The sequence below is a fragment of the Eschrichtius robustus genome, chromosome 16 (assembly GCF_028021215.1).
Source record: "Eschrichtius robustus isolate mEscRob2 chromosome 16, mEscRob2.pri, whole genome shotgun sequence".
In the NCBI taxonomy this organism is placed as follows: Eukaryota; Metazoa; Chordata; class Mammalia; order Artiodactyla; family Eschrichtiidae; genus Eschrichtius; species Eschrichtius robustus.
This window is the reverse complement of record NC_090839.1, coordinates 50879961-50892874: the sequence shown is the minus strand read 5'-3', so window position 1 is coordinate 50892874 and position 12914 is coordinate 50879961.

Below are 12914 nucleotides of genomic sequence, written 5' to 3'. Positions count from 1 at the left end.
ACGTCGGACTCTGGTGAGAAGGTGGAATTTTGTTCTGATTTTAAAAGCACAGCCTCTCATTCTGCTAATGGGGTCAAGGTACCAATGATCTGGACTGAAGCATGGCAAGAAAGAAGGGTGGTAGTCCTTGTTTTGCATCCTCCATAACACTGTTATCCAAAAAATTATGACCAAAATCATCAAAATAGACCCTCCACAAAGACCCCAGGAACCCCTTAGGACAGACCACCAGTTTCAAAAAGGAATTTATTAAGTGCACTGTACTTTATTTTGTTCGTAAGCAGAGGAACTTCTTTTTTTTTTTTTTTTTGGCCGCTCAGCATGTGGGATCTTACTTCCCCGACCAGGGATCAAACCTGCGCCCCCTGCATTGGAAGCATGGAGTCTTAACCACTGGACCGCCTGGGGAAGTCCCCAGAGAAACTTCTAATAACCCACATTTCTAAGAAAAGGAGGGGCTGTTATCTAAAAACAACTTGCAAATTAAGTTCAAAGGCTGCGCCATGTGCTCTGAACATATTTTTTCTTTAAAGCGTCTGCTAAGTGTCAAAGGACGGGCATACCACAGGATTGTTTGATTTATCCTCTACTGACATGAACATATCATGACAGAGACGGAATAAGTCTATCTCTAGTTCTCAGTGTTTTCTTCCTGTAACATTTCACTGGACTGCACCAGTCAGTATTTATGTAGCTTTGTTTGAGTAGAGTCTATGAATTCTTGTTATTTATTTTTGTGTCATCTTAAGAAAGTTTCCATGGTTCTGTTGTATGATCAGTTTATTAGTGGTCATTAAAATCAATATAACAGGAAAAGTATTTTTACTTTCCGTAACTCACCTGCTTCCTACAGAGAGTGCCTCCTGCTAAGTCCACAAGCAAACATACTCTTGAGTACCTGCATGGTTTGGGAGAGAAAATTCAAGGCAGTCTTGAGTTCCACATCTGAGTTAATACAGTGTTGTGAAAAGCTGTCAATGGGTACCAGGAGTCCAGCAGTGAAGGCAAGTATGAGAAAGTAGTCTTCAGGAATTTCCAGACACCTTGAGGACGATTAGGATTCCTCCAGGACATCCAATTGGGGCTTGGGACAATTCTATTCAGGTCCCAAAGGCTGGAAGAGGCAGTGGTGATCTCTGGGTTACTTTTTATCCATGTTTATCTCTTTTACATTCATGTGTGCTTGTTTAAAACTTAAGATAACCTTGTGAACAAGATAGCTCATGTATTTTGGGGACAAAATAAAGTTGCAAAAGGTTATACAGCTTGTCCAGCATCTTTCTGATAAGGCTGGGAACCTGGGTCCTGAGATACTTTAATGTTCCTGTCACCACACCAGAGACTTTTCCAAAATCAGAGGATGAAAGGCATAAGGTTGAACACAAGGTGGCTTTCAAGTGCTTGCATTTCCAAGTGATGATGGTTGGAACTGTGATTGTGAGGGTATTCTGTGCTTTTTGAGAACATGATCACAAAACTTGGAAGACACTTCCTGCTTCTGTTTGGTAACTTCATCAGATGAATTTTCTCCTCCTTGTTGCAATTTGTTCCAGGTTTCTTTTCCCCTCTTCACACCAGTTCATTCTAATCTAAGAAGTCACTACAGTGCTCCCATTAATATTAAATGCTACATTTTAAACTTAAGATCTTTAATATCAGAGCTGCAAAACTGCTCAAAACTGCCAGATGCATAAACTTTTCTCACTGACTATACGATATTTTCCTGAGAATCTACATTCTTTGCTTCTTTAATAATGATCAGACTTTAAAGAAAAGACCTATTTCTTTCCCTTGGTTAGTGTTGTTACATGTAACAGTTATGTAAAAGGTAAAACATTAGATTTAAATTTTGATTTCTTCCAAAAACACAAAAGTATCCTTTGTTGTATAAGCTAATTTACTTTTTTTTAATGAGTTTTTTTTTTTTTTGACCAGTATTCTTTATTTATTTATGGCTGTGATGGGTCTTCGTTTCTGTGCGAGGGCTTTTTCTAGTTGCAGCAAGTGGGGGCCACTCTTCATCGCGGTGCGCGGGCCTCTCATTATCGCGGCCTCTCTTGTTGCGGAGTACAGGCTCCAGACGCGCAGGCTCAGTAATTGTGGCTCACGGGCCCAGTTGCTCCGCGGCATGTGGGATCTTCCCAGACCAGGGCTCGAACCCGTGTCCCCTGCATTGGCAGGCAGATTCTCAACCACTGCGCCACCAGGGAAGCCCAAGCTAATTTACTTTTATCCTAACCTTTAACTTTTAAAAATCATTTTTGGGCATGTCATTACATAGAGTAATCATTTTTTTCAGCCCAGAAAAAACATAATGGAAGAAATAGGAGAAATTCAGTCCTGTATTTGTGTACAGACATTTATTTCCATCCCATGATCTTATTTTCACCCTGGACTCTTATTTTGAAACTGCTCCTCAGAGTTCTCACATTCACGCCTGTCTCATGGTAAATTGTTTTAGCATGGTAGCATGCTTAGATCAATTGCTGGCAGCAGTAATGTTAGTATCAATCATGTACAAACGTGTAATAACTGGGAGACAGATGATATTACCCCCCTTCTTTTAGTCTGGTACAGTTTGCTCTTCTGGAGGATGCCTTTAGTACAAAGTAATTTCCCGGGAAGTCTGAAGGCACATCAGTCAAGCATTAAGAGTTCTTTCAGCTCACCTGGTCCTCAGAGGGAGAGGAGCAGTCCATGCAGAAGCTCGGCCAGCACCATGGACAGAGCCACCAGGTGGATTCTTTAGATGATTCTGAGTGCAGGGTCTTGCAACCTCCATCCCAGCGCTTTATGCCCTTCACACACACATACACACACACACGCACACACACACACACGCAGACACACATCTTTACTGACATGTCTCTTCTCTCTCTCCCCCCCCCCATCTCTTTTTCTGTCTCTCTCATTTCTTAGCCCTCGATATTAAGATTTCCTGGTTGTTCACAATTTTGAATTCTGGTATTTGGTCCTGGGAACTTTTCCCCCAAATCCTGATTTTCCCATTTTATCTATGCCTCTGAACACAGCTTTCCTTAATATTATTCCACTGGCCTGAGTATATGTTACATTTTTGTTCTTGTTGGTTTGTTTGTTTGTTTTTACCTTGGCTACTGTTTTTATTCAGCTGGCCTCCCAGAAGGCTGAGATTTATTTTGGTTATATTTGTCCTAAGTGCAGCATTTAAATATAAATAACTTTAATGTAAATGTATTCTATGTCCTGAAAATATGTAGCATGTGTCATATTTTGCATAGGTAATATGTCAGTCAAGATGTTAGCAAAAAAGAGATGGAACATGCAGGTGGAATAATTAAGGAGAGCATATTAAGGGACTGTTTACAAATGTATGGGAGGATCAAGCAAATCCAATGAAGCATAGTCAAGTCTCTAAGACTAGCAACCTACAGGAGCCATTATCCCTTCAGCCTGAAGAGACAAGGGAAGGGAGGGGTCAGTGGAATTTGGAGAGGGAGTTTGTATGGAGAGGGCTCCCCAACAAAGCTGTGGCATTTAGAAAAGGATGAAGTCAATATATAGTGACCCAAAAGGGCGGGAGCCTAGAAAATAAAAACCTTGAGTTGATTCTCCTGCCTTACTCTCCAATTTTTTCAAACGGTTCTTCCCATTGGCTGAATCCAATGGGATGCTATAAAGCAATGAATCTCATTGATGTGGCCCATAAAAGTCAATCTCCCAGGGCACAGCACACATTGGAGAAAGGTGGAGCGGAGATCTGAAGAGGAAAACAGAAATTAACAGACAGATATAATATGCATAGTTGACATCTACATAATAAAACATAACAATGTTGAAAATTACAAAGATATTATAAACTCAGATTGTATTACAGAACCCAATGTATCCATATTCACCACCTGATGGCCTTATAACAAGTAGCTGACCTCAGGGGTCTCTTGTTCAGATATTTTGTTCTCTCTCTCTCTCTTTTTTTTTTTTTTTTGGCTGCATTGGGTTTTCGTTGTGGTGTGCAGGCTTCTCATTGCGGAGGCTTCTCTTGTTGCGGAGCAGGGGCTCTAGGTGCATGGGCTTCAGTAGTTGTGGCACACAGGCTCAGTAGTTGTGGCTCGCAGGCTCTAGAGTGCAGGCTCAGTAGTTGTGGTGCACGGGCTTAGTTGCTCCCCGGCATGTGGGATCTTCCCGGCCCAGAGATTGAACCTGTGTCTCCTGCATTAGCAGGCGGATTGTTAACCACTGTACCACCAGGGAAGTCTCGTTTTGTTCTCTCTTGAGTATCAAAGCCCATTATTCTTCATGGGATTCCTCACTCAATACTACTCACTCAATAAATCAGACAAACATGAGTAGAAAACTCACCATTGTCTAATACTCTAACATATGTTTGAAATGCCTTCAGGCCAATACATTCAGCTACATGAGAACGATTGACTTCATGTTCTACCAAAATCTTTTCCTCAATTCATTCAATGATTTAGCTTTTAAAATTCCCCTTGATTAAGGCTGAACATAACCCTTAAAATCTGAACATAGCCACAGTGCTGTGGTTTTTGACAAATCACCTCAGCTAAAAGACGCAAGCTCATGCTTCGTATTTATTCGTCTGTTCTTGCCAAGTGAACTTGCCAACTCTTCCTGGTGCATGTCTCCTGGGAAAGATGAGAGGAGAAATAAGGGCACCTTGAAGAAACATTGTAATTATACATAAAGTACTGTGGGCAAGGCATCTCATGTGGAACTGAGAACAAGAGCCCTCCTCTCCCTGCCAGTGAAAGAAATACGAAGACTCATTCTAGCATAGATGTATATCTTTGCAAAGATTTATTCTTATCACCATTTGAATCCTGGAATTTACATACTTCTACATAGTAAAATGACTCGTTGACTTTCCCTCTTAAAGACTGAACCCATGATTTGACTTTGCTACAGCTGTACCCAGAACAGCTGAGTCAGCCCATCACCAACGTCACCAGATATGAGTTTGTGACATAGGACTAGGAACTATCATTGCCAGTTGGGCCCATGAAAATGGAATGATCTTTCTTAACATCCACAGACAAATAACTGATGCATCAAATCTCTCTCTCTGCCCAGCATTTAGAGGATGTGTTAGTATAGCACCAGACAATTTACATCTTAGCTTTATTGTAGTCAACACTTTTCAGTATAGTTCTGCTTCATAAATTGTCCCTCACCCTAATGCATTGTCCATCTTTGCTGAACAGGAATTTTAATAGACACATGTTGTTTTTACCCACCTAACATCCTTGCCCCTTTCTCTGGGGAAAAGCCTCTTGTTTTCCTTTGTCTAATAAAAATGTCTTTATACTTAGTTCCTGCAGTTCATGTCATGTGTCAGCTCCAGGAGAATGCACAACACACAGGCCTGGCCAGTAACTGATTCCAATCCTCTGGACCCTGTAATTGGGGAAGAATTGGTCTCATGCCATAAGTCAAGTTAATGAACTTCTATGCCAAGATTTTATAAAAATTACTGGGGAAAAAGCTCCCTCTCCTCTGAGGTTAAGCCAACAAAGAGGATAACAGATCCTAAAAATGAAGATGGAGAAAGTTCTGGATTAAGCCGTACCTAAATCTGTTTCTACCTGTGGACTGTTTAAGTATGCAAAACAAGAAATTTCCTTCATTGTTTAAGCCAGCTACTGTTGTAGTTCTATGAAGAAGAAGAAGAAGAAGAAGAAGAAGGAGAAGGAGAAGGAGAAGGGGAAGGGGAAGGAGAAGGAGAATAAGAAGAATAAGAAGAATCAGAAGGGGTGGCACAGTGGATAAGAATCTGCCTGCCAATGCAGGGGACACGGATTCAAGCCCTGGTCTTGGAAGATCCCACATGTCACAGAGCAACTAAGCCCATGTGCCACAACTACTGAGCCTGCGTGCTGCAACTACTGAAGCCCACGCGCCTAGAGCCCGTGCTCCACAACAAGAGAAGCCACCGCAATGAGAAGCCCATGCACCGCAATGAAGAGTAGTCCCAGCTTGCTACAACTAGAGAAAGCCTGCGCACAGCAATGAAGACTTGCTACAACTAGAGAAAGCCTGCGCACAGCAATGAAGACCCAATGTAGCCAAAAATAAATAAATTTAAAAAAAAGAAGAAGAAGAAGGAGGAGGAGGAGGAGGAGGAGGAGGAAGGGGGGTAGGAAGAGGGGGGAGGGGAGGAGGGGGAGGGGAGGAGGGAGGAGGGGAGGAGGGGGAGGAGGGGAGGGGGACGGGAGGAGGGGGAAGAGGGAGAAAAATAGGAATTATTCTGATTAATACAATCTGGAATGTGTTCAAAAGTCTCAGGTCACATAACTAGATTCCATTACCTTGTCTCAACTCTGGGCTTCATATATTGCATTACGGCTTAGTCTGAGTTGATCCATTTTGAGCCAAGATCAGCCTTACTTCCATCATCCTCAAACTGAACATTGCCATTTAAGTCAGATTCAGACCCCAGCAATGCTTATTTGGCTATTCTGAAGAAAATGTCCAAAAGGACTCTAATTCTTGAGGTCTCTAAGAGGAGAGTGATTCATTGTTCCACACAGAAATTGAATTATTGAAATGTTCTTTCCCAACACTTTAAAACAACATACCGCAGACACATTATAGATATCATTTTAAAATTAACACTTTAAAATGATTCTGGAGTCAGTCGTTCAAATTGGTCTTCAATCATTTAAGTTGGCTTGTGAAAATATGCTTTTCAATTAAAATGTCTATAGATGCTGGACGTTGCTTGGTGTTAAAGTCTGGGTTACTGTTCAACAACTATTCTTTCCCTTCACTCTCTCACTATGGACAGAGTTAGGCTTGGCCATGTGACTTGCTTTGACCAGTAGAATAACAGTGGGCATGATGCAATGGCGGCTGTAAGTGTTGTTCCATGGCTTGGCTTGGGTTTTGAGCTCCATTGATAAGTCATAAGATGAGCATGCCTCAGGTAACCACTGCCATTTCAACCTGGGCTTCAGAAAAAAATACACATGGAGAAGATCTAAACCAAATTCATGGGTTAGAGCCAAGCTGAGCCAACCTGCAGCTTGAAGTAAAGCCACTCAGCCAAGCCCAGCCTAGATCAGCCAAACCACAGGCAACTGTAACATAAGAATAAAACACTTGCTCTAAGCCATTAAGTTTAGGGTGATTTGTTACACAGCATCATAGTGGCAATACTGGACTGCTATACTTTGTATAACCACATTGCTGTGCTTCATGTACCATAGCATAGCTCATGCAGCCAGTAGATCTTAAGAGATATGACAGGCACAAGAGAAATAAGTGCTTGGTCTAGAATATTATTATTGAAAATTAACCTTAAACAGCATCTTAGGCACAATCAGTCTAAGCAAATACTGCACCCAATTTACATTGAAGCTTAGAAGATGAAGCCACTTACCTCAGGTCACATGGCTAAAATGACAAAGAACGAGCATTAAACAAAGGAATCTTTACTTCCAGTTTCGTGATCCTCCCACAAAGCCTCTCTACTACCCTCCCTTCAGTAGTTATAGACTAGTAATTCATACTCTACTTCAATATCTCACTCTTCTCACATTGGCAACCCCGATTCTGTCTTCCCCTGGCATTCCTCTAAGAACTACTCTGTAGCAGAATGCAGAATATAAGAAAAACTAACCATATTAGACATTTGCAAAGGTTTTCACTACAAGAGAAGGGAGGAAATCCCAATATGTCTACTCTGTGTTATCTAATGTGGATGAAGAGTGCCTTTGGCCGAGACTGCTTCCATTTTCCTGAGAGTCTGTAGTCTGGAAATCTGAGTCTGGTTTGTTAGATTTTCTTACATCTATGATGATAGTTGTTTTAAAGGATACATTCTTGTTTCCATGTTATTTGAATGTGTCCCATTAAAGGCATTATAAAAATCTTTCTAGCAAAAGTAATTGAGACCTCATAGACTGTTTAAACCAGAAGTCACAAACTCAGATGACTTTATGATCCAGGTCAGGAATGTAAAACACATGAATCAGAAAGCTGGGTGAGAATTCCAGCAAACTGGGCAGCTCAGGCCCTACTACATTTGGGGGTGGTTGATGGTAACTACTAACTCTAGCTAACTGTGACCATATTGCCAAATCTTTAATTATTCCAAAGGAAGCCACATCTTGGAATTTTTAGTGGGAGGTGATCCATTTTTAAAGGATGGTGACTATTTTTTTTTTAACATTGTGATCCATACAAAAAATGTTTGTGAACCAGATGCCACTAGCATAAGTTAATACATCATAGAGGGTGTTATTAGACACTGAGTACTGTGATTAGGTCCTCTATGAATTATAATCTCCTGATTGTAGAATTTTAAAAGAGAAAATAATTCTATAAAAGCCACTAAGTAGGGACTTCCCTGATGGCACAGTGTTTAAGAATCTGCCTGCCAATGCAGAGGACACGGGTTTGAGCCCTGGTCCAGGAAGATCCCACATGCTGCAGAGCAACTAAGCCCGCGTGCCACAACTACTAAGCCTGTGCTCTAGAGCCCATGAGCCACAACTACTGAGCCCACACACCTTAGAGCCCGTGTTCCACAAGAGAAGCCACCGCAATGAGAAGCCCGCGCACCGCAGTGAAGAGTAGCCCCCACTCGCCGCAACTAGAGAAAGCCTGTGCGCAGCAACGAAGACCCAATGAAGCCATAAATAAATAAATAAATAAAGCCACTAAGTACTGTTTTGAGTAGCTAGTTCTAGAAATGTGTTTCTAAGGTGTACTTTTTGGTTCAGTCTCTTTAGTATCATAAGAAGATAAAATGGATATTATATGATGAAGTTTCCTAAAAATAGACTAGGCCATGTTTCCAAAACCATGAAATTTTAGAATATTTTCAGAAGAAATAGAAAGTGGGATACCCGAGAGAACAGCCATAACTTTATAGCTGTTCTTCCAGCATGTTAAATAACATCATACATCAATTTCTCCACTTGGATGAGGTCATCCAAAACAATACTAAAGGTTATATAATTAACGAAAGAATTTAGGTCTAAGTAAGGACTGTCCTCGAATCAGATGTTTCTTGCAATGGCAGAATTAACCTTAAAAAACTAGTATATACATTTTTAATGTTTGAACTATTATTTCACACATAAAATTTTTAACTTTTCAAATTCCAGGTTATATTTGCTAACAAGCCATGTACTTTGTTCTCTCTGAATTATTTCTATGTTATAGGTAGTTTGAAGAGCTCAAAAAAATCTCCCTGTTAAAGATAATTTCCATAATCATTGAAAAAAAAATGAATTGAGGAAGATTTGCTGTATTTTTAAAAAGACTATGAAACAGAAAAGGAAATAACACAAGGTAGAGAATTCATGAATAGGTAATCACTTTCTACAGACAATAAGCAATCTCCCAATAAGCCCTGAGAAATAACTAATTAATTTTCCAAGTGAGAAAACATTATTTTGTAGTCCTGTAGACCTAAAGAGGAATCTAAAGATAGTGAATAGTAATGTGTTCCTAATTTTCAAAAGGAGATTAAAAGGGCCCTTGGTCCTCATTGTTTAGCTTCTTCAAATCCTAGCAAAATAGTAGAACCTAAATTAGCACAAAAAATAAATTTTTACTGTCCTGAAAAATAAGGAAGCAATGAGTAGCTTCTGTTTATGAAGAGTTGATTAGTCCGAATAAATTTGATGGCTTGTTGATGAAGTTATAAAATGAATACAACCCAAAGCATTCTAGATTTAATGCCTTGTTGATAACAAAACTCTCAGTAAAGCCCCATGAGTCCTCCGCACTATATTGATTTGACAGCTTAGATAACAAAAGTCAGCTGAGATAGAGTCAACAGAGATAGGTCATTTAAGGAAATGGTATAAGTTAGTAAAAGCTATAGGAATGGGAGGTAGGACCAAGTGAGTCCCGGTGATTTAAAAGGAGTGAATGTATGCCAAGGAAATAAAAATTTTTGAGCACCTAAATTTTAAGTTACAGCAAATATGAGAATGTCAATAAATAGTACAGGGAAATGAAGTGACATCTTGGAAAATAAGAATTATCTGGAGAAAACTTTTAAAAAACTTGATCAGTATTGAGTTCAAAATTTGGTAGAAACCTATAAGGTGAGAAATCACAGTACTTGAGAAAGCCCAAATATGGACTAGGGTGGAGAGGAGAAGGAGGGCAGTGTCATTAGGAGGGATCTTCCTGAAAAGGTTGGTAATACACTATGATTGTAGAGAGTTGTGGCACCCAAAGAAATTCTTATTACTGCACTGAAAGTGCTCAGAATGAACTCAACAGAAATGGAAAAGCCCAACCTGATTTTTAACAAGGCTGTATTTTAAACTGTGCATTCTGTTGTTCTTACCTTATTCCCCTTCATCTCACCCAATTTGATTACACACCCATCCGACTGAAGAGAAATGAATAGAAACATAAGATCTTTTCCCTAATGGTCCAAAGAATATTCAAAGATCCAGCAACCTCTCCTCGGACTGCTTCTACCTTTCTCTCTCCTCCGCAGTGATGGGTTTCCCTTCACCTGAAGCTCCCTGGGCCCAAAATTCTCCCCAGAAATACATCTGAATGGGAGGATCCCAATCATACTTTGGGTGATTTTGCCTCTTTTAATTACACATAAGCTTACTGATTTACAGTTATGAAGCCATAAAATGGGAATATTCTAGTCTTTTCAGGACAATGTCTTCAAAGAAACTGTAGGGGTATGTGCCACATATGAACCAGAAGCAAATACCCATGTTTTCTCTACATATACAACAGTATCTTAAATAGTAAGAACCTCAGTACTGATGGTTTTCATGTCTGAATCTGAGTGTCAGCCAGTTTGTATCAGTTACTCTTTCCTCAAATTCACAAAATTAGTAAACACAAGACTCCTTGAGAGAGGTTATATAAAAATAGATAGATGTATTGGCCACCATAATGTTGCCTAAGAAAGTATGATTATCCTCAACATTCCTCAAGCTATTTGTGACGCTTTCTACATCACAGTCTGTACTTTGACATCTCTTTGAAATTGTAGGCTTTCAGACCTGGAAGGTATCTAATTCAACTGTCTCCTTTTGTAGATAAGGAGATAGAGGCTTTGAGAGATGCAATGGTTCGACCCCAGTGGCACAGCCAGTGACAGCAGAGGATACAATAGAGTTCTTGTCAACTGGATTCCATTTCAGTCTGTGAAATGTTCTGCTGCCATTCACTCTCCAGTTCACCTTCTTACACCAAAGTTACTATTGTTAATCAAAAAAATGAGCTAGAAATAGTTATATAAAACACATGGATGTATATTTGTATTTCAAATAATATCAATACATTTCCTCCACTTGCTTACTACTTTGTTATGCATTAGAAATTTAGCATTTGCATCACAAAAAATTTCTATTTTCATTTGCTATGCTGTTCTGACAATATTACGATGAGCTGCATTCTATGTAAACCACTAAAAAGGGCTTATTTTAATCAGCTATCCAGGCTTTATTTAGCTTGTATCCAATTTTACATGGTTTTAATTATTTAAAATGCAGATACATAAGATTCAACATTTACTAGCATTTCATCTTTGGAATTTATTTAGGAAATGAAGTATTGCTCTGTGGTTTCAGGAAAAAATTAATAAATATCTCTGAATAGATGGTAATTTCGTGTTCATTTTCAGAAAGAGTTAGCTACATTAGCAGCACTATTTCCCAACACCCATAATCTTCTAAATTGACTTATTTGATGCTCTTCAGATCTATTTTTCTAAAGGCTTAGATTTTTATCTCTGTTGCTGCTTTTGAAATGCTCTCCATGATTGTGAATCCATTGAATGTAATTTTCACATTTGGTGCCATTTTTCTCAAATGACAATACAGGGCAGGAAGAACCACTTGGTATTTCTTCATACCAGCCTAGTACTTTGATTCAAAATATGGGTAAAATATAAGGAAGTAAGAGAAAGGAAGAGTTGAAGGTCTCTGAGTAAGAAAACCTTGTGTTAGAATCAAATAGATGGACTATAAGGGGTAAGCAGTAGAGTAAGATAGGGTGATTTTTTTTTTTTTAATCTTGGCAGAAATGAGCCTCTGAGCAGTAAAGAACTGAGGAAAATAGAGTAGCTCAGTTCCCTTTTATTAATACTTTTCCAGAAACTTTGTTTCTACTCTGGCCCCTTTCATCTTTAGCCTATGTCCTAGCACCTTCTCAGCATCTCACTTAGCTTTTCTTAAAGAAATTCAAGTAATAATAATACAAATAATAATAATAACTGCATACAGATTTCTTGTGCTTGTATCAAAGTCTTCAGTAATCCCTACATTTTTACTTGGCAATGCTTGAAAGGGCTTTCGGGGAGCCAACTCTGTCAACAATGAGATCTGTTTCAAAGACAGTGTGTCCTGTGGCATTGTGTATTCATTTCTACCATTAGTGTTTTTCTTGTGTAGATTCTAACTTCATGCTAAAGTGAAAAGGAGGAAGTCTGAAACACACACATATGTAATGTGTCAATATTATAATCTCTCTCTCTCTCTCTCTCCCCCTTGCTCCTTCCTCCCTCTCCCTCTCTCTGGATGTATTGCATACACTTAAGCCTCTAGGCAAAAAATTCTCTTACCGCTTATCCAAGTAAGGCAGGGTTTTGGACTTTGCAGCTACACAGTCAAGATTGAGCTACACAGTCGAGATCTGTGTACATACTCTGTAACTCAACACTATTTGAGTTGCTTTAAGACAATCACTCTCATTTTGTTGCAGACATCGCCTCCCTGCTTCCTCTCACTAGGGCAGGAAGAAGTCAGTAGTAAGCAGTTCCTAGACTGTGAGTGCACGTTTCTTAACTGGATAACTTAGTTGACCCTTTGCCACTTGGCCTGAATTCGCCCCAGTCGAGGACGCTCAACCAGCCTCGGCCCAGTGCCTGGGATCTGTGGCTGCGCCTTTCCCAAAGCGCAGCCTGGCTGTCCTTG